The 21,882-nt window shown below is 44.2% G+C and overlaps 1 protein-coding gene across 2 annotated transcripts in view; it reads right to left on the bottom strand.

The window, feature by feature from the left end:
- Positions 1-7,745, bottom strand: part of agbl5 (AGBL carboxypeptidase 5) — a 126,311-nt gene extending 118,566 nt beyond the window's left edge. For both annotated transcript variants that reach the window (XM_078541501.1, XM_078541502.1), the window contains exon 1: positions 7,538-7,745. The gene's annotated coding sequence lies outside the window, so the exon portion shown is untranslated. The remainder of the gene's footprint in view (positions 1-7,537) is intronic.
- Positions 7,746-21,882: the final 14,137 nt, after the last annotated feature.

Raw genomic sequence — 21,882 nt, 5'->3', positions numbered from 1 at the left:
AAGGAGATTATTCCATCATATTCCTCACTATTGCCTTGTAGGTGGTAGGCAGACTTTGGGGAGTCAGGAGGTGAGTTATTCGCCTCAGAATTCCCAGCCTCTGATCTGGTCTTGTAGCCACATAATTTCTGCTTGGCCAGTTAAGTTTCTGATTAATGGCAACCCCAGGATGTTGATGGTGAGGGATTCAGCAATGGTCATGACACGGAACATCAAGGGGAGATGGTCATTTGTATAGCACAAATGTTACTTACCACTTTGGAACCCAAGACTGAATGTTGTCCAGGCACAGACTGCTTCATTATCTGAGGAGCTGTGAATGGTACTGAACAATGTTCTATCAGTAAACATCCCCACTTCTGACCTTATTAATGTTGGAGGATGGAGAGAGAAATACAGAATCACTGAGGCTGGAGGGTTGATTTATTCCATCCACCTGCCCATTGACTCCTCATCTGCTACCTGGTGTCCCATACTGTTAAGAAGCCACACTACTTCATGATTTGCCTCTCAGTACTCATATAACCGTCATTTCCATTGCTCACTTTAGATTTTTTTTATGCGAGTGCCCTATGCACCATGCTCCTTGACCTCACTCATCTGTTCCACACTGTAATCCATTATTGAACAACCCCTAAGGGATTTCAAAAAGATGTAAGAACAGAGTAATGATAGTGGGTAACTTCAGTTATCCCAATTTAGACTTTGGGTCTGGGGTGGAAAACAGTAAATAGGGAAAGGAAAGGAACTGAAATGCATAGAGGAAAATTTTGTCTGTTGGTATGTTGCAGTCCAATGAGGAACCAAGTCACGATCTATCTAGCTCCAGATTACAAAATGGCCATCTGGAGCACTTTTCATTAGGAGAGCGTTTGACAGATTGTGATCACAATATCATTAGGTTGAGAGTAGTTATGGAAAAGGACGAGGAACAATCAATGATGAAGATATTCAACTGGAAGAGATAAAAGCAAAATACTGCGGATACTGGAAATCTGAAACAAAAACAGAAAATGCTAGAAAAAACTCAGCAGGACTAGCAGCATCTGTGGAGAAAAACAGTGTTAACGTTGAGTCCGTATGACCCTTCTTCAGAGCTCTGAAGAAGGGTCATACGGACTCGAAACATTAACTCTGTTTCTCTCTCCACAGATGATGCTAGACCTGCTGAGTTTTCCAGCATTTTCTGTTTATGTTTCAACTGGAAGAGGGCTCATTTCTGGGAGTTTGAAAAGGAATCTGGCCCAAGTCAAATGAAAATAAAGTTTGTCAGGCAAAACAATTATGAGTGATGAGATCTTCATGGGTGGAATAGTTCTGGTACAGACTGGGCATATTCCTATGAAGGGCAAAAGGAAGGTCATTCAAAGCTAGAGCCCCTGAATGACTAAAGAATTGGGATTAAAATGAAACAGAAAAAGGAAGTTCATGATAAATGTTAGAATCATAATTCAATGGAGAATCAAACAGAATAGAAAAGTACAGAGGAGAATGGAAAAAGGAAATAAAAGAGGCAAGAAGAATGTACAACATTAGCCGGTATCATGAAAGGGAACAATGAAATATTTTGTAAACTTATAAAGTGTAAAAGAATAGTTAAACTAAGGGTGGGGCCAGTTCAGGACCAAAATTAAAACCTTCTTGCACATGCAATATAAACCTACTTTGCATCTGTCCTCACTAAAGATGCTGATGCTAAGATCACAGTAAAGGAGAAATTGCTATAGATAAAAATAGATAAAGAGGTACTAAATGCCTGGCAGTGCTCAAAATAGACAACAAAAATCATCCAGATCAAAGAGGATGTCTTTCACATTGCTGAGAACACCAAGGGTTGAAACAGCAAAGGCTTTGGCCTCAATCTTTCAGTCATTCCTGGATATGGGAATGGCATGGGAAATGGTTGCAAATGTTAAAATCCCTGTTCCACAAGTGAGCAATCAGGAAAAATAAGAAAAACTCCACAATACCAGGAAGGGTAAGGCTGCACTGGACAAAAATATATTTAAATTGGTCAAAAACGTAAATCAAGAGGCAGCTTGAGTGTGGCTATGGTGCAACCACAAGATCAGCTGCTTGGGTGGGAAATCAAGCCTTGAATGCAGAACTGTCTGGGAGGCAGCAAAGCTGGAAGGAGGGGAAAATTTAATTCTGCTCAGAATGATGAACAGAGACAAAACAGAGTAAGACAAAATTGTGGGAAGACATGGGGAGCTATCACAACAGCGTCTTAAGGTAATGAGAGGTCTGATTGAATTCTTTCATGAGACAACAAAGAAAGTTAATCAAAATAGTTCAGTAAATATTGTACAAATGCACTTTTGGAAAACATTCGACAAAGCACCACACAGGAGGTTTATGAACAAGATGAAAAACCCACGGAATTTAAGGGGAATGTGAAAGTATGGATACAAAATTGGCTCAGTGACAGAAAGTGGATGATGGATAATTTTCAGACTGGGAGGTAGCATGCAATGGCGTTCCCCCACAGGTCAGTTTTAGTTTTTTCCAATTTTTATAAATGACTTAGACTCAGACTTAGGAGCAATATAATAACGTTTGCAGGTAATATGGAACTTGACAACATAGTATATAGTGATGTTATAAGCTTCAGGATAACAGACAGGATGATTAAATGGGAAGCAGCATGGCAGATGGAGTTCAATGCAGGGAAGTGTGAAGTGATGCATTTTTGGAAATATGGAAAAACAGTATACTAAATAGCACATGTGAAAAAAAAGTGCAGATGAGCAGAGGGGCCTTGGTATCTATATTTACAAATCCTCAACAGTGGCAGGACAAGTTAATAAGATGGTTTTAAAAAACACATGGGTTATTTGGGTTCTTAAAGGACATAGAATACAAAAGCAAAGGGGTCATGTTAGAGCTTTATAAATCATTGGTTGGGCCTCAGCTTATTGTTAACAATTCTGGCCGCCATACTTCAGGAAAGATATAAAGGCCTAAGAGCACAGAGAAGTTTTACCAGGGATAAGAGATCTGTTATATGGAGGGTGGATAAATTAGGACTGTTCTTAGAACAGAGAGGGTTAAAAGGTGAGCTATGAAGTTTTCAAGATGAGAGGTTTTGATGAATAGAGAAAAAATATTCTTACTGATGAGTGGGTCAATGACCAGAGGTCACTGCTTTAAAATCATCCCTTTTTTTGAATCTGTTTCCATCACTCTTTCAGCCAGTAATCATAACTGGCTGTGTGCAAAAAGATTATCTTCATAAAGGCTAGCATTTATATAGCATCTTTCACAACCTCAATGTTCCAAAGCACTTCGCCGTCAATAAAGTACTTTTGAATTGCAGTCACTGTTGAAATGTAGGAAGCATAGCAGCCAATTTGCCCAGAGCAAGCTCCCTCAAATGCATCATTTCGCCACTGGTTCTTTTCCCAATTACCTTAAATCTTTGTCTTTGGTTACTGACCCTTCTGCCACTAGGAACCATTTCTTATTTAATGTCAAAATCCCTTCATGGTCACTCCTAACCTTCTCTGCTCAAAGGGGAACAATCAAGTTTCTCCAGTCTCTCCACGTAACTGAAGTCCCACATCTTTAGTGCCATTCCAGTAAATCTCCTTGGCACCATCTCTAAAACCTGACTCCTTCCTAAAGTACAGTGCCCAGAATTGGACACAATACTACAGCTAGGGTCTTCCAGTGACTTAAAAAAATTTAGGGCAACTTTCTTGCCTTTCTACTGTATGTTTGGTTATAAAGACAAGGGCTCTGTGGGCTTTTTGAACAACTTTCTCAACCTGTCACACCAGCTTCAAAGCCTTGATCATGTACATGCCCAGGTCTCTGTTCCTGCACCCCTTGAAAATTGTACCATTCAATTTATATTGCTTTTCCACATTCTACTTAGCATATCTCTGAATCAAATTGCATCTGCCATGTGTCTGTCCATTTCACCAGTTAATCTATACCCTCTTGACATCTATTATTCTCCTCCTCATTGCTTGCTGCATTTCAGAGGTTTGTGTCATATGCAAACATTGAAATTGTGTCTTGTATACCCAGGTACAAGTTATTAAAATATATGTCAAAAAGAGCAGTGATTCTAATACTGACTCCTGGGGCATACCACTGTATACTCCCCTCCAGTCTTTAAAAGACCCCTTCACCACAACTACTCTGTTTTCTGCCCCTTAGGCTATTTTTTATCCACAAAACCATTGCCTCTTTAATACCACGGGTTTTAATTTAAGTCTATGCTGTTATGATCCCCAGGTGAGGTTACCACTGGACAAACCTGATCCCATAGTGGAACCCAGCTTGATAGATCCTAACTTTCATTTGTTTGTTTAGATATGTGGAGAGTGGTTATTGAACAGTCACCGAAGTCAGCTAATGAGCTTTTAACAAAAGCATAAAACATTTATTCAACAAGATGAACTATATTACAAAACTCCTTCTCTCACAACTATACTTTTACAGATAAATACAGATTTGGAAGGATAACACAAGCTGCAAAAGCTATCTTATACTCTAATGTTCACAGTAATTACACAGTCCATGTAAACCACTTGGCGACCTGTGATCAGACACACCGCACTCTTGAAACCAAGTGACAGGTGCCATCCCAAACATATGCTATGAATCTCTCCTCAAATCCTCCCAGGCTCTTGTTACACCGTGAGCCAACCAGTCTCACTGAACTCCATCTTTCACACGAGGGTTTCCAATCTCCACTTTCCAAGAACTCGTCTTGGAATCTTCTCCCAAACTGACACTTTCTCTCAGACGCCTTCCACAAGGGTTCACCTCCAGGGTTTCAAATGCTCCTCCTGATGTTCCTCTCTCCCGGGTCACCACATGCATTTGAGCTTCCTTCCATGCACTCTCTCTCACTGACACAGCTGTCAACAGTACACCACTGCTTCACATGCCCACAGCAAAGAGTTACAGACCTTCATAAAAGCAAAAGAAGCAAAAAGCTCTTAAGAAGGGTCATACGGACACAAAACATCAACTCTGTTTCTCTCTCCACATATGCTGCCAGAACTGCTGAGTTTTTCCAGCATTTTCTGTTTTTATTTTAGTTACAGTCCTTCAGTTGCCTCTTCTGACTTCTCACAGGCCCTTATATTGCTTTGACTCTGCTTCCTGCAGCGTTTCTCTGCCCCTGACTTGTGACTTCACTTAACAGGACCTTTTCCAGGTGCCAGTCCTTCCTTTGACTAGGTCTGCTTGGGGCTTTCTCCTGTTCCACTCCCCTAGATTTTTTGGGAACTTTCTTCTTTAGCTTGAGACCAGCTATCTGTCCCCTTTGGTTTATAAAGGGCTCCAGTCTCTCCCTGGCAGCTACTTTCAACCAACTTTGACTTGGAACTGGGTATCTGAGCCTTCTAGGCTGCTTCTGCCTGGCAGCTGTCTTCAAAACTGAACTCACACTCAGTGAGTTTCTAGCTTCTTGTGTGTGTGTCTGTGGGAGAGATCTGCCTTTCTGGACCCCTTTGTTAATCAACAGCCCAGTTTTTCTACTCTTGTGTTTGCTTAACTTCTCAAAGTTGTAAACTCTCATTAGAAATGCAAGCATCTTTTAAAGTGAAACTAAAACTTAATCTTTTAACACAGATACAGAAATACCAATCAAACTTAAACATTAAAGCTAAAACGCATTCCTAACACCCATAAATACCAATATAACTTACTTAAACTATCTCTATTTCCTAACAATGTGATAATTGGGTCAAAATACTGGAACTCCCTTCCTAACAGCACTGTGGGTGTACCTACACCACATGGACTGCAGCGGTTCAAGAAGGCAACTCACCACCACCTTCTCAAGGGCAACTAAGGATGGGCAATAAATGCTCGCCCAGCCAGCGAAGCCCACATCCCATGAATGAATTTTTGCAAATATAAAACATCCCTTGGAAGTTCATTGAATATCAATTGCACTACCTTCTCTAGCTTTCTTGACGATTTAGAAAAACTGGGCAAAAGCTGCTGAAACAAAAATATTTCACCCATACAGCTGACTGAACAATATTGGGGCCATCTTGGGAATGAAGTACACCACACACACTCACTGTACAATCTGAATTCAGCTCACATTACCGTACATAACTCTGTGCAAAAATATCAAGACACAGCCAGAGACGTGGCCTTCAAGTCATTAAAAGACACAAAACACACTTCAATGGATAATGTTTGTGAAAAAATATTTTTTATTTTATTTAAACAATTATTTTTGGACATAGGTTTCAGTTATTGAGGGAATATAATTGAAAAAAATCAGAGTATTTTAAAGAGCAAAGACAATGCAACTTCAACCAACAGTTGAAGACTGCAAATATAGCTGTCACAGAGCAGGATGGCCAAGGGCCTTTGAATGAAAAGACAGGACATGCTGATTTGAACGAAATACACAGAGGATAGGTAAAGATGCTAACAATCTCTGCAGACAAGTTGGATACTGAACTTTGATGAAGGCTAGAGTATTCTCTCATTTAAAGCATAAATTATTCTTCAATGTTGATCCGCGTAGGTAAACAGACTAGCTCATTCCAAGTTTCATTGTTATTTGGGCAGAGTTTAAACAGATAAAGCAGTCAGTTTCAGTTTGGAGTTTAAAGTGCAGCCACTTTTAAGATTGTTCTGGCTTTGGCATATGACAACAAAAATGTGCACAAAAGTACATGATGCCAGAGCAGACTGTAAGAAATGGATCCATTCTGCAACAGCTGCATTGTCAATTGGAAAAACCCCTAGTGACAATGTGTTGTGTGATCCTAATTTCTAGCCTTAATCATGCACCAATTATAATTAATTAATCGAAGGCCTAATTCGTGGTGTCAACAGCACTGTTTGTGGGGGGGGGGGTCACAGCTGGGGTGCCAACAGCCTCTGCAAAATCAGTGTTGTACAATAGCCACTCCGATTGTTACATGTTATTGGTATTCCTGCTGTTCTGTACCAGCTGATGGGCAGCTAATTCAGTATTGATCTTTGCAGGAATTACAAATGCAAGATTAACTCAATATTGATGTCACTGACCAGTAGTAAGTATCAGTGCCAAATGCACTCCTTAATGGCACAGTGACATTTACGAATGCTGTTACCAGGTGCCAGTCATTCCCCCTATTGACAGTAATTGGCAGCTCCAGGTCACTAGTGATACCAATGAGGACCAGTACCAGTATTCTGGTAATATCTCCGATTGGGAACGCCAAATCAATCCTTTAGATAAAAGCAGGAAAGCTGGAAATCTGAAATTTAAAAAAAAACCCAGAAAATGCTGGAAAAACTCAGCGGGTCTGGCAAGCACCTGTGGGGAGTGAAAGAGAGTTAACGTTTCGAGTCGGTATGGCTCGTCTCGTCTTCATCAATCCTTCATCAGTGACAATCATCAGCGCTTATCCCCCAACCGGCAAGTGACAGTCATTCTCACCGATAATAACCCGATCAGCGGGACCATCACCCTCTCCAGCGATACCCCGCCGGTCGGGACCCGTCACCCTGATCGTGGCCCGTTACGGCGGAACGCCCGATTCCCGGCCCCCCCCACCCCGCTCACCTGGGTTCAGCGACAGCGCCGCCTCCCCGCCGCTGGGCTCACCGGGAGCCCGGGTCTGCCGCTCCCATCCCTCGGGGTCTCGGCCCGGCTCGAAGCTCGGTCCTCCTCCTCCTCCTCCTCCTCCTCCTCGGAGCTGGTATCCTCCGCCGGTTGGGGCGGCGGCGACGACTCCCGGCGCTCGCTCAGCCCCTCTCTCCGGCTCTGGGTCACGGCGTGCCGGTCCCTCCGCCTGCGGGCCTCCGCCTCTCGCTGCTGCCGGCGGCTGGGGGAGCCGTCCTCCCCGCCGAGCTCCCGTTCCTCCCCCCCACTACCACTCCGCCGCCGCCGCCTCCTCCTCCTCTCACTCCGCCCCTCGCCGGAGCCCTCGCCGCTCCTCTCCCGCGCCCCGAGCCGCCTCGTGCTCCGGTCACCGGCCGCTGCCAGCCGCGGTCTCTCGGGCTCCGTCTCTCTCTTTGTTTTTCCCGACAAACAAACCAATGCCAACTTCCCCTCACTTTGCTTGACATCAGCAACCGCCCACCTCATTGGCCACCTCACACACAGGAGTAAAGTCAGCAATGATTGGCTAGTCCCGAGGCACTTTTCATTTGAAAAAGGCCGGTTTGACCCATTTAAAGGGCGCGTGCGCGGCTTGTGGGGGGGAGGGGGCGGGGTTTCTCAGGTGCATGCGCAGTTGGCGATGAGGGGGGCGCGGTGCAGTTATTCCGTGCAAGAGCTAAATAGGGCGGATTGTGGAAATCCGAAATACAGACAGGAAAAGCTGGAAACGGGCCTGAACGTTTAACTTCGTTTCCCTCCTCAAAGATGTCAACCAGGCCTGCTGAGTATTTCCAGCATTTTCTGTCCATTCCCTTTTCACCCCTCCTGTGATTGCCAACCTGGCTGGATGTCCCCTGCAGTCACCATGGCAACAGGACAGGAAGGCTCCTAAACACTATTACCACCAAGTGGGAGCAATGAAAACCAACCCATAGTCCACCCTATACATAACACTGATCTTGATAACAGCTCTTCCCGACCATGCCTCCAGCATGAGTGTGTATTTTTTTGTTTCTGACCAACCAGGATTGAATGCAGTGTTCAACCTTTGACCTGATCTGCGCCCATGCAGCTTGTCCATAACCTCGTCCAGCACCCCCCCTCCCCATGGTGAAAGCGAAGAGGTTAAAACAGACGGTGCAGACGGATGTAGAAGGAGGTGTCTCCAGTGTGCCATGTCTGGACAACGTCACCGTGAAGTAACGTAGCTGAAGAAGGATGGGCCGAGAATGGATTTTTGAAAGAACAGCGCGGAGGTGGGAAACAAAAGACATTTCTGGAGATGCCGTGGTTATGGTTGGATAGGTAAAATTGTAACTCCAGGCGGTTCCACTGAACCAGATTATGAAGATAATGTGAAACAAAAGAAAAATAGCTGGAAAAGCTCAGCAGGTCCGACAGCATCTGCGGAGAGGAACACAGTCAACGTTTCAAGTTCGTATGACTCTTCATCAGAACTGAGGAAATATAGAAATGAGGTGTGGACCTGGAAAAATTTATTAATTTTGCTTCCAATTTCCACCCCTCCATCATTTTCACGTGGTCCATCACTGACACTTCCCTTCCTTGACCTATCTGTCTCAATTTCTGGTGATAGACTGTCCACCAATATTCATTACAAGCCTACCGACTCCCACAGCTACCTCGACTACAGCTCCTCACACCCCGCTTCCTGTAAGGACTCCATCCCATTCTTTGTTCCTTCGCCTCCGTCGCATCTGTTCTGATGATGCCACTTTCCAAAACAGTTTCTCCGACATGTCTTCCTTCTTCCTTAACCGAGGTTTTCCACCCACGGTGGTTGACAGGACCCTCAACCGTGTCCGGCCCATCTCCCGCACATCCAGCTTCACACCTTCCTCTCCTTCCCAGAACCATGATAGGGTCCCCCTTGTCCTCACTTATCACCCCATCAGCCTCCGCATTCAAAGGATCATCCTCCGCCATTTCCGCCAACTCCTGCATGATCCACCACCAAACACATCTTCCCTTCAACCACCCCAGTGGCATTACGCAGGGATCGTTCCCTCCGGGACACCCTGGTCCACTCCTCCATCACCCCCTACACCTCAACCCCCTCCCACGGCACCTTCCTGTGCAACCGCAGAAGGTGCAACACCTGCCCCTTTACTTCGCCCCTCCCCTCACCATCCAAGGGCCCAAACAGTTCTTTCAAGTGAAACAGCATTTCACTTGCACTTCCCTCAATTTAGTCTACTGCATTCGCTGCTCCCAATGCGGTCTCCTCTACATCGGAGAGACCAAACGCAGACTGGGTGACCACTTTGCGGAACACCTTCAGTCTGTCCGCAAGCATGACCCAGACCTCCCTGTTGCTTGCCATTTCAACACTCCACCCTGCTCTCATGCCCACACGTCCATCCTTGGCCTGCTGCAATGTTCCAGTGAAGCTCAACGCTAACTGGAGGAACAGCGCCTCATCTTCCGACTAGGCACTTTACAGCCTGCTGGACTTAACATTGAGTTCAACAACTTCAGATCATGAACTCTCTCCTCCATCCCCACCCCCTTTCCGATCCCCCTTTTTCCAACAATTTATATTTTTTAAATATATTTTTCTTTTCCCACCTATTTCCATTATTTTTAAATGTATTTCCATCCATTGTTTCATCTCCACCTTTTAGCCTATTTCGATCCCTTCCACCCCACCCCAACCCCCACTAGGGCTATCTGTTACTTGCTCGTCCTGCTTTCTACCCTTAATGTCACCATTAGCACATTCCTTAGATAATATCACCACTGTCAACACCCCTTTTTCCTTTTGTCTATTACATCTTTGGCAATCTCTTCTTTGCGTCCACCTATCACTGGCCCTCTATCCAGCTCTACCTGTCCCACCCCCCCCTTTTTTTTTGTAAAAATATACTTTATTCATAAAAAATCTTCAATCACATTCAAAACCATTTCAAAAACAACATTACAAGGGTACAATCCAGGTTAAACTTTTACAAAATGTATCACCAGGTGCATCAGTACAAACAATATTACAATCATTTACAGCCTTTCATTTTGATCTGTACAGCCCGAGGGGCTCTAAACAGTTCCCAGTCTCTCGGTGCGCTGTGGTAGAAAGGTCTTAGACAGCGACCCTTCCCCATTGCGCCTTTGCGGCAGCTGCCCCAAGCTTTAGTGCGTCCCTCAGCACGTAGTCCTGGACTTTGGATTGTGCCAGTCCGCAACAATCGGTCAGGGACAACTCTTTGTGCTGGAAGACCAACAAGTTTCGGGCAGACCAAAGCGCGTCTTTCACCGAGTTGATGATCCTCCAGCTGCAGTCGATGTTTGTCTCGGTGTGTGTCCCTGGGAACAGCCCGTAGAGCACAGAGTCCTGTGTCACAGAACTGCTCGGGATGAACCTCGACAGCAACCACTGCATCTCTCTCCAGACTTTCTTTGCAAAGGCACAATCCACAAGGAGGTGAACAACGGTCTCTTCCCCACCACAGCCACCTCGAGGGCAACGTGCAGAGGGGGTGAGACTCCTGGCGTGTAGGAAGGATCTGACGGGGAGGGCCTTTCTCACCACCAGCCAAGCTACGTCTTGGTGCTTGTTGGAAAGTTCTGGCGATGAGGCATTCTGCCAAATGACTTTGACAGTCTGCTCGGGGAACCATCCCACAGGGTCCACCCTCTCCTTTTCCCTCAGGGCCTCTAGGACGTTACGTGCTGACCACTGCCTGATGGACTTGTGGTCAAAGGTGTTTTTCTGCATAAATTTTTCCACCAGGGACAGGTGGTACGGCACGGTCCAACTACTTGGAGCGTTCCGCGGCAGCGTGGCCAGACCCATCCTTCGCAACACCGGGGACAGGTAGAACCTCAGCACGTAGTGACACTTGGTGTTTGCGTACTGAGGGTCTACGCACCGCTTGATGCAGCCACACACAAAGGTGGCCATCAGTATGAGGGCGATGTTGGGCACGTTTTTTCCCCCTTTATCTAGAGGCTTGTACATCGCGTCCCTGCAGACACGATCCATTTTCGACCTCCAGATAAAGCGGAAGATGGCTCGAGTGATCGCCATCGCGCAGGAGTGTGGAATGGGCCAGACCTGCGCCACGTACAGCAACAGCGAGAGTACCTCACACCTGATGACCAGGTTCTTACCCGCAATGGAGAGGGAGCGTCGCTCCCACATGCCCAGTTTCCTTTTCACCATAGCCACTCGCTCCTTCCAGTTTCTAACGCATGCCCCGGTCCCTCCGAACCATATCCCCAGGGCTGACCGATCCTTTGTCCCCTTCACTGTCAGGGCTGATGGCCCACCCCCCCCTCAACCAGCTTATATTTCACCTCAGTTCAAAAAAAGAAAAGAATTTAGACTGGAAGGCACTGTCCGCGTCAGTGTCTCAGCCTCGCACATTTTGGTGAAGCTGGGACATGTTTTCTGAAACTGAAAATTCATAGCATTTTTATGAAGTCTAGGTGAAACCTAATTCCTCATCCGGTTGTTGTTCAGTATGTTTTCTAAAACACCAAAGGAAATGTTGCAGTTAAAGACACAATTTGACTTTCTCACTAAAAAAATTTAAATAAATGGTGCCTATAATTCAAACAGGAACAAAAGATAACAATGGATAAGTAATCCATACACTATTATATTTGAACTGGACCTCTGTCTGTATTGCACACATACACAGACACACACAATCATCTCCATGTGCATTTTAATTCCATGACAAAAGCTTATATTTATAAAAGCAAAAAACTGCGGATGCTGGAAATCCAAAACAAAAATAAAAATAAAAATACCTGAAAAATCTGCGGAGAGGAACACAGTTAATGTTTCAAGTCCATATGACTCTTCAACAGAACTAAGGAAAAATAGAAAAGAGATGAAATATAAGCTGGTTTAAGGTGGGGGGGTGGTGGGACAGATAGAGCTGGATAGAGGTCCAGTGATAGGTGGAGATAGCCAAAATATGTCACAGACAAAAGGACAGAGAGGTCTTGAAGGTGGTGATATTATCTAAGGAATGTGCTAATAGATGACATTAAGGGTAGAAAGCAGGACGAGCAAGGTACAGATAGCCCTAGTGGGGGTGGGGGGAAGGGATCAAAATAGGCTAAAAGGTAGAGATAAAACAATGGATGGAAATACATTTAAAAACAATGGAAATAGGTGGGAAAAGAAAAATCTATATAAATTATTGGAAAAAAGGGGGATCGGAAAGAGGGTGGGGATGGAGGAGAGAGTTCATGATCTAAAATTGTTGAACTCAATATTCAATCCGGAAGGCTGTAAAGTGCCTAGTTGGAAGATGAGGTGCTGTTCCTCCAGTTTGCGTTGAGCTTCACTGGAACAATGCAGCAGGCCAAGGACGGACATGTGGGCATGAGAGCAGGGTGGAGTGTTAAAATGACAAGCGACAGGGAGGTCTGGGTCATGCTTGCGGACAGACCGAAGGTGTTCCTTATATTTATAAAGCTCTTTTATTGAAACATCACAATGCGCTTCACAGGAGCATCAGAACACAAAGTACAATACCAAGCCACAGAAGAATATACTAGATGACCAAAAGCTTGGTCGAAGAGATAGGTTTTAATGAGTGTCTTAAAGAAGGAAAGCGAGGTAGAGAAGCAGATAGGTGTAGGCAGGGACTTCCAGGAGAGCTTGGGTGTAGTCAACTGAAGGTATGGCCGTCAATTATGAAGGAACTAAAATCGCCGGATGCTTGAGAGGCCAGAATTAGCAGATTCTGACTGCTGCTGTTTACTTTGAGCCTATCAGGTGTGATGACGAAAGTGTGACTGACAGAAATATAATGACAGAAAAAGTGTGACGTGAATACAAGTGATATACAAAAGAAATGTGCAGAGACAAAAGATGCAATAGCAAGACAGATACATATATAGCAAGGCAGAAGTTCACTTGGTCCATCTTGTGGCCTTTAGAGTATGGTCTGAATTTTCACTCCCGTATTGGCAGTGGAGAGTCCGGAAAATTCCCAACTCCGCAAACACGACTTGTGAGAAAGTCATGGGATTTTTGTTCTTGGGGGAGCAAGTGCTAACTGGAGTTGGGTCCGCTGCTCCCAAAAAGACTTGAGGCAGCCACAGGGGCTGCCAGGTGCCCAGGCGGGCTATGTGAATGGCTCACCTCAGTGATCCGGGACGTTGTCCTAGCTGTTAAAAAAAACCAATAAACCGAAAAACAACCATCACCTTCACATCCCCTCTCCCACACCCAACATACTCCCCAGGTGCCATCCATGCCAACCCATGCTTCCATGGCCCCTCATATATTCCATGCCAACTTATGCTCCCTTACCTACTCCCAAGGCCCTTCAACCCCCATCACCCTTTATAGCCCCTATGCCAACTTAGTGCAAACTCCTGTCAACCCATGCCCCCACCCACCACCCTTTTACCTTACACCCTCCATGCCAACTCACCCAGTAGCTACCATGGGCAGACCTTAAGACCCATGCTGAGATGAAATAAAGTTCTAAGTGTATTTTGCAGATTTTGTTTTTAAAAGATTTAGGCCAGAATTTTCAGGCCATCATGAAACCAGTTTGTGATGATCCGCTCCACCAGTCAATGGCGGGCCGCGTTTCCCATCGCCACATGTCAGGAACCTAATTTCAATACTTTAGCATCCCATTATAAGCCCTGCTCGCTGGAATCATCTCCCTGCATCAAATTTACTGTTCACATTGGCATGACTTCAGAACGGTGTGCACCTGGCAACCTGATCTTCGAGGGAAACTCGGAGGTGATTGCATAAAACCTTGTGCAACGCTCGGAAGCATTGCCTGTTGGACATCAAGGAAGAGGCGCCACGCATTCGTGGGGGGCACAGGCAAGTCGCTATTTCCCGGCTAGTTTTCAGTGTGCTGCCGGGGCAGGGGCTCTAGTGTGGGTGAGGCCAGGGGGGGTTTGGGAAGGGTTGAAGAGTAAGGGAGCACAGACTGAAGGAAATACTCAAGCACATGCTGGTGGGGCGGGTGGGCCATCAAATACTCCAGAACTTTTCACCCCTCGGGCACACACTGCAAATTTATGTGCATTTTACGGGGAAGCAGAGCAATTGGCTGACTGGGCAAGTTGTAGAATCCCCTTGCGAAAGGTGGCCATTGCGCAGTCACTGGTGGAGGCACTCACAGCCCCTAGCAATGTCTTTATTAAGATTTGGACCAGGATCCATTATGGTTCAAGCTAACAGCACAGCTTTGCAGTGCGGGTTAGGAGAATGTCTGCGTCTGAGCTAAGAGCACAGCATGCAGTCCAGTGTCCGAACCTGCCGCCAATCAGTCAAGTGGAGTGGGGTGGAGAGGGGTGGGGTTTCAGGCAGCCAATGAGCACACTATACACTGGCCATCCAAGTGGTGGTCAGCACTCTCCGGCATGCATTAAGGGTCCTTCAGACTTAACCAAGAGAGGTTCTCAGGACACCTAAACTACACCCATGTGTCTCTCTCTTTGATCCTGCATGAGGAGAACATCAGGATCATGGAGCCCGGTGATTTAGCGGTATGCCTCATGGCTTACAGGGAGCAGAGAAGGAGAGAGAGTGGAGGTGCCTGGCTCCAAAGAGAGACCCACAGCTGGCCGTCACTCGTAGGCACCTCACTAGACCCAGGGTCTATTGATGGTGCTTGTCGTTCCTGCAGATGACTGAGAACCAGTGTCGCTGAAGACTGCGCATGTCTAGGAAACTGGTCGGTCACATATGCCACCTGCTACAGGATTTGGTGCCACAGGGACATGGAGGACATCCACTGCCAGGTCTCGCAGGCCTCGATGCATAAGTGTATCCAGGAAATCACAGAAGTTTGTGCATTCCGCCTGGAATCAGGAAAGTCAGGAAGCAAGAGCGCTGGGATTTGCGCAGATTTCAGGTTTCTCACAAGTGCAGGGTGCCATCACCTGCACTCACGTGACACTTAGATCACCGTGGCAACAAGCAGCCAACTACATCAATCGCAAGGGCTTTCACTCGCTGAACGTTCAGCTGTTGTGCGACCACCACAAACGCATCCTACAGATCTGCGCATGATTCCCAGGGACTGTCCACGATTCCTACATCCTTAGTAGGTTTCAGATCCCTGACATCTTCCAGGGTCCACAGAGGCAGCAGGGTTGGCTCCTCAGGGACAAAGGCTACCCGCAGAGGATGTGGTTGATGATGCCTGTGCAACGGCCTCAGGCAGCAGCAGAGAGAAGGTATAGCGAGGCTTATGCTGCAGCTCAGACTTTGGTGGAGCAAACGATAGGCATTTTGAAAATGAGGTTCCGGTGCCTCGACAGGTCCGGTGGAGCCTCTGCAATACAGGCCCCAGAGGGTGTCGTGCGTCATCGTCATTCTCCGCAACCTGGCACTGCAACAGTGGGAGGACCAGGCTGAGGATGAGATGGAAGAGCTGCACATCTCCCCCAATGAGGAGGACATCAAAGGAGATAATGATGATGAGGTCCTTGAAGGTGAAGATGCCGGCGATGAGGCCATTTTCACAGTGGCATATGCAAGAAAAAGTCACTATTTGTAGGAAAATTCTATAATTTTTTTTTAAAATTCCTACAGTTACATAAAAGTTGAATTCTAGAAGATCTCATGTTATTACTCACAATGAGTCATTTGGCCTTATGATTGTTATGCCGCTTTATTCTGCCTCCATCTATTCTGTTCTCTCTTCCCCTTACCATTTTTCTCTGATGGCTGCTATTGTGCTTCCCTCTCTCTCCTCATGTTTCTTATTGGTCTCTGCTCTCCACAATTTCTCTCCCTCTTCTTGTATATACCTAATAACCCCAGCCTGTGAATTTATCTCCTACCCAGAAAAGTTTAGGGCCTACAAGTCATGTTTTGGATACCTAACTAGCAAAAATTGGATCTGTTTGAAGGCAGTTGCGCTTTTACATGTGTAGCTGCCTGCGTGAATCACAGATGTGCAAACAACAACCTGCCCCCATTCACCCACCCACCCCCCCCCCTCCTCCTCCTCCCAGCCCTGCCAAAAATGTTGAGTGCCAGGTTCAGGCGCAGGACTTCCAGAATCGGGGATCTCCGGTTTGGTTCAGCCAGAGACCCTCTCCACCTTTACAAAAATTCAGGCCTATGTGTGGTGATTTCATTCTTGCAGTCTGATGTCATAATGGCTACTTAATCATTCCATGAATCAATATTTTATTTGAAATGTTTTTGTAGTGCTTGCTGCACATTTCACCTTTTTAGTAATATTTGCACGGAAACCGCATCTTCTGTTTAATCATTTCAAAACAGTTCACACCATGAATGATTTGGAGTGTGGTGTCTTTATATAGACAATGGCAATGAGGTGAATGACCATTTAATCAGATTTTTGGTAGCACATGGTAAAAGAAATGTATCATTGTCCCAACAACTAGCAAGGATGAATTATACTTTTTATTATAGAACTGCTGTCACAAGAAAAATAATTTTCACACATCATCACTATATATCTAGGTACTATCAAAAATGTTGGGTATAACAGCAACTAGGATATAAACATTTCTATGGAAACTCCAAAATTCAAACTGTCAACTTTTACCTATAGGGTTTCTCTGTCATAACCACTATATGGTGCAGTATAGCCTCCCCATCCCATCACCCTTCTGCCCAGTTGGTTCTGGTCACAACTGACCATTTCTTGTTTTAATGCTCCCTTTGACACACTTCCTTTCACTGTGAGTAAAAAGAATGCCAGTTTCAATTCCTCATTTTCATATTGGACCTTTATTTTCATGTCTGCCTAGCTTTACCAGACCTACTAATGTTCCTTGTACACATTTGTAGCTTTCTCCTGCAGGCTAACTGGCTTTATGACCCTGCAATATGGCTGTCTGCCCAGCCCCACTCTTTTAATGCTTCCCTGGGCACATCTGGGTAGGAGACAAATTCACAGGTTGGGGTTATTAGGGATGTACAAGGAGAGAGAGAGAGAAATTGTGGAGAACAGAGACCAATAATAGATATGCAGAGAGAGGGGGAAGCACAGTAGCAGCCAGAGTAATATGGTGGTGGCGGTGGTGGGGAAGAGAGAACAGAACAGATGGAGACATAATAGAGCTGCATAAAATCATAAGGCCAAATCACTCATTGTGAGTGGTAACATGAGATCTTCTGGAATTCAATTTTTATGTAACTGTAGGAATTTTTAAAATTATTATAGAATTTTCCTACAAATAGTGACTTTTTCTTGAATACACCACTGTGAAATATTAAGTTATAATGTCATTAATATTGAAAGATATGAAATAAGTTGTTAATGATATTAAAAATATACATGATACCCCCTTCAAGTCTTGGAATCTACCACAGGTGCACGGAGAATAGTCACATGGAATATGAAAACGGAAATGTTCTGTTAGCTTTACTTATGCTGTGAATGAACTCAATGATGCAATGTGCTTGAATGTTCAGAGTTTCCGGACTGGGAAAACTGTATTTTCCCAATAATTTGACAATTGATTTGACAGGTTAAAAATCAAATCAGCTATGTACTTTTGAGTATAGCCCCTCATTTCAAGACAAGCTATGATGAGTACAGTTAGAATTGTACATTATATAAATATCACATCCAGCAGAAGTGCATTGTGTATTCCAATTATACCATAGTTCTCTTTTCTTCGAATCAATCCTAATATTATGCAGCATTAAAGCAGTACTGTAAAAGACATTTCATTTAGAAGTTTCAAATGCGTTGTCTGCAAATATTTTAACACAAGGGAGATAATTTTCACATCCCAATATATTTGATATGCACGGTAACAAAACTGTTGGGCTCTACATGAAGGCCTGAAAAAGCATAAGGAACAGCAAGTCTAGAACAAGTAAGAGCGAGAAATGTTTCAAATGCCATGAGGTAATATTGTGACTATCGCTGCTTCATGTGATGAAGAGCCCATTAAAGATCTTGCAAGAAGTAAATAAATTAGGCTTGAAAATTGTTAGCACTGATTGTTCCTTTGTGATATTATAAAATATTAATAGCTGTCCATAATTCTGTTTAATAAAGTATAATCAATGTATTTTACATATTGTGCAACTGTTATTTATTTCTTGTTAATCCATTATTCACCTACTTCTACTACAAATCACTACAAATGAAATTTAGAATAATTGTGTCAAAAGTATTGTGGACAATTTACATTCCATTTCAGATCTTGTTGACACTATTTTGAAGATTTTTTAAAAATTATTTTGTGATGTTGTCACTGTGATGTAATTTCCTGTTATGCTCGCATGGTTAACAGCAATCAATGAGCAGCAAATAACAAATAATATTCAGTCACATTGTTCTCACAATGATGGCCCTCAAATCCCATGAGTGGCAGTTACCACTGAAACATTCACATGGTTACCAGGAACTAAAGATCCATTTTTGTTTAAATTGAAACCAGTCAATCTCTACAGCCCTATCATCAACATGATAAAACATCCCAAGGTGCTTCACAGGGATATTATAAAAAAAAGAAATGACACCAAGACACAAAGGGTGACATTGTGGCAGATAACCTAAAGCTTGATGAAAGAGGTAGGTTTTGAGGAATGCCTTAAAGGAGGAAAGTAAGGTCGAGAGGTGGTTTAAGGAGGGAATTCCAGAGCTTAAAGCCCATGCAGCTGAAGGTACAGCCACCAATGCCGGAGCGAGTAAAATTCATGATGCTCAAGAGGCCAGAATTAGAGAAGCACAAATATCTTGGAGGTTTGTCGGGTTGGAGGAGATTACAGAGATAGGGTGGGGTGAGTCCTTGGAGAGGTTAGAAAACAAAGATGAGAATTTTTAAATTGTCGAGTTGTTGCTTAACCAGGAGCTATTGTAGGTCAGTGAACACAGGGGTACTAAGTGAACGGGACTCTGAGTTAACATAAATAGAATATTGCTAAAAAAAAACAGAGACATGCTGTCAAAGCTTTTCATCTTGAACTCTTCAGGACAGATTCACAAGAATATCAATTGTAAAGGGAACAACAATTGATACTGCATGAGAAGAGAGAGTGCTGATTGGTTTTCAGATAGATTGCAATTGTTGTTCCCTTTACCATTGGTATTTTGTGAATCTGTCCAGATGAGTGCAAAACAAAAAGCTTTGACAGCATGTCTAGTTTTTCAGCAATACTCAACTTCTGTACCACCAAGCGACTATTTATAAATGGAATATTTACATCCTTAATATTAGACAATGACATTGATAATTATCAACACCCAATTAAATTATTATAGACTATCAAATGTTTGAAGGTCATTTGATTACTATGGCCATTGAGATTGATCAAAAGAGACACAATTTTCCTTATTTCATATTTAATTCAAATAAGTTTAATATTTTATTAAATATTATGGCATTCTGTCAACATAATAATTAGGTTTCTTTAAACTGGGTGGAGAATTACATCTGCATTCCCTACATCCTATTCTCCTGTCTCTTACCCCACTTCAATGTGGAATACACTGGTTCTAAGCTTCCTGTGCAGAATTCTATGGGATATTGATCAGTGTTTTATTAAAAAGTCTTTGTAAGGTATTGAAAATTATTAAATAAACACTCTGAAGATGTAAACAATTCTTCTTCTGGACATCATGTAGTTACAGTCCTCCCACCACTCCTCTCTTGCATCTCTCCATATTCACCTTCCTTCTTCCTCTGTGCACCCTCCCCATATGGTATGATTTCTCTTTTCAAATTTATGGACACCCTACCCCTGGATTCAGTCCAATGTGTCCTTCCTTGCTTGCTGTGGCTACCCTGCCTTGCTGGCAATACTCCCACACCGTTGAGTCAAGTATAGAAAGTTGAGACCATACTGAAATGCTGATCAGTGTAAATAAGTTGTAAGTAGTACACATTCATACAGTCACCTAGATTGTGGATATGAACCAACTGTGGTAGTTCATTTTATAATGCAAAAGCTGCATGGTAAGCAATGTTAAAAAAAATTGCAGAGATAGGAAATGTCATTGCCACTTCATGTTGTAGGGTAAAGGGTTAACATCAGAAGCACCTGATACTGATGTAACTGCTGATGTAACTATGATGTAATGTCACATGACTAAGTAACAGAGATCTGAAGGGAAGAGTTAAGTACAACCTCATATAGAGTTACCAAGATGTACATAGAGCTGTAAATAAATAACAATGGTTTTACTAACTATAGTCTTTAGTAGCTTTCTTAGGGAATCAGTCAAACCCTAAAGAACCTCATCTAGACCCCGAAAACAAGACAAGACACATGGGGCAGAATCTTGCCCTTGGATGGCGTGCGGGCCCCACCAGCTTGGATGGCGGGCGGGCAGCCGACCCCCGCCACTGAAACGGGGCCCGCCACCATTTTAAGTGAGTGGGCCAATTAAGGCCCGCCCAGCGGCATCCCCGACGGGAAGCGCTATGCGCTTCCTGTGTGGGGGGCAGGGAATCCCCAGCTGTCAAAGTGCGCTCTTTCATGCATGCGCGCGTAAGAGCGCACTGCTCCCTGAGGCAAAGTCCTGTCTCAGGGAGAATACTGATAGTGTCAAAAACATTAAAAATAGAAACATTAAAAAATTATTAACATGTCCCCCTCATGTGACAATGTCACACGAGATGGGACATGTTAATAAAGAACACATACACTTTATTAATTTTTTACAATACGGACATGAAACTTCATCCCGCCAGTGGATGAAGTTTCATCAATAATCTGGAGCCCGCTGGGGCTCCTGACCTGCCCGCCAGCCTTAAGCTTGGACGGGCAGGTCTTTAATTACTTTAACTATCCTGTCAATGGCCTCAATTGGCCATTGACAGGTCGACGGGCGGACAGCTGATTTCACTGTCCGCCCACCTTCCTAAAAATTTAAATGGACCGGGATGACATTGGGGATTCCTCCCGACCTCATCCCGCGTCATTTTCCCCTCGGCGACCGGGCCCCGCCCCCAAATCGCCAAAGGGAAAATCCTGGCCATGTGTGTATCCACCTATCAATTCAAAAAAGTAGAGAATGAGAACCAACGTCTTTTAAACTATGACAGAACACAAATAGCATTTTCATCAAGTTTCTGACACAAATGGGGCAAAGATTTCATTACTGCAACATAATGCTGTCCCCTCACAATTTTTAAATAGTTAAGCTCCAATGCAATCTGCAAACAATCTACAGACAAATCCTATTCACTTAGACATCCTGATTTAAGTGCAAGAACAAGTTGGTCTGGAGCACATAGTGTACAAAAAATAAGCTAAACAAGCAAAGCAAGTTATGCATGATTTTTAATCAAAGTTCCGACCTGATATATAACATGCGGCCTACAGAAAAATGTACAATATGTTCTGCAGATTT

This window comes from Cetorhinus maximus, chromosome 5, assembly GCF_964194155.1.
Source record: "Cetorhinus maximus chromosome 5, sCetMax3.hap1.1, whole genome shotgun sequence".
Lineage (NCBI taxonomy): Eukaryota > Metazoa > Chordata > Chondrichthyes > Lamniformes > Cetorhinidae > Cetorhinus > Cetorhinus maximus.
The sequence above is the reverse complement of the archived record's forward strand: the minus strand, read 5'-3'. Positions and strand labels throughout refer to the sequence as shown.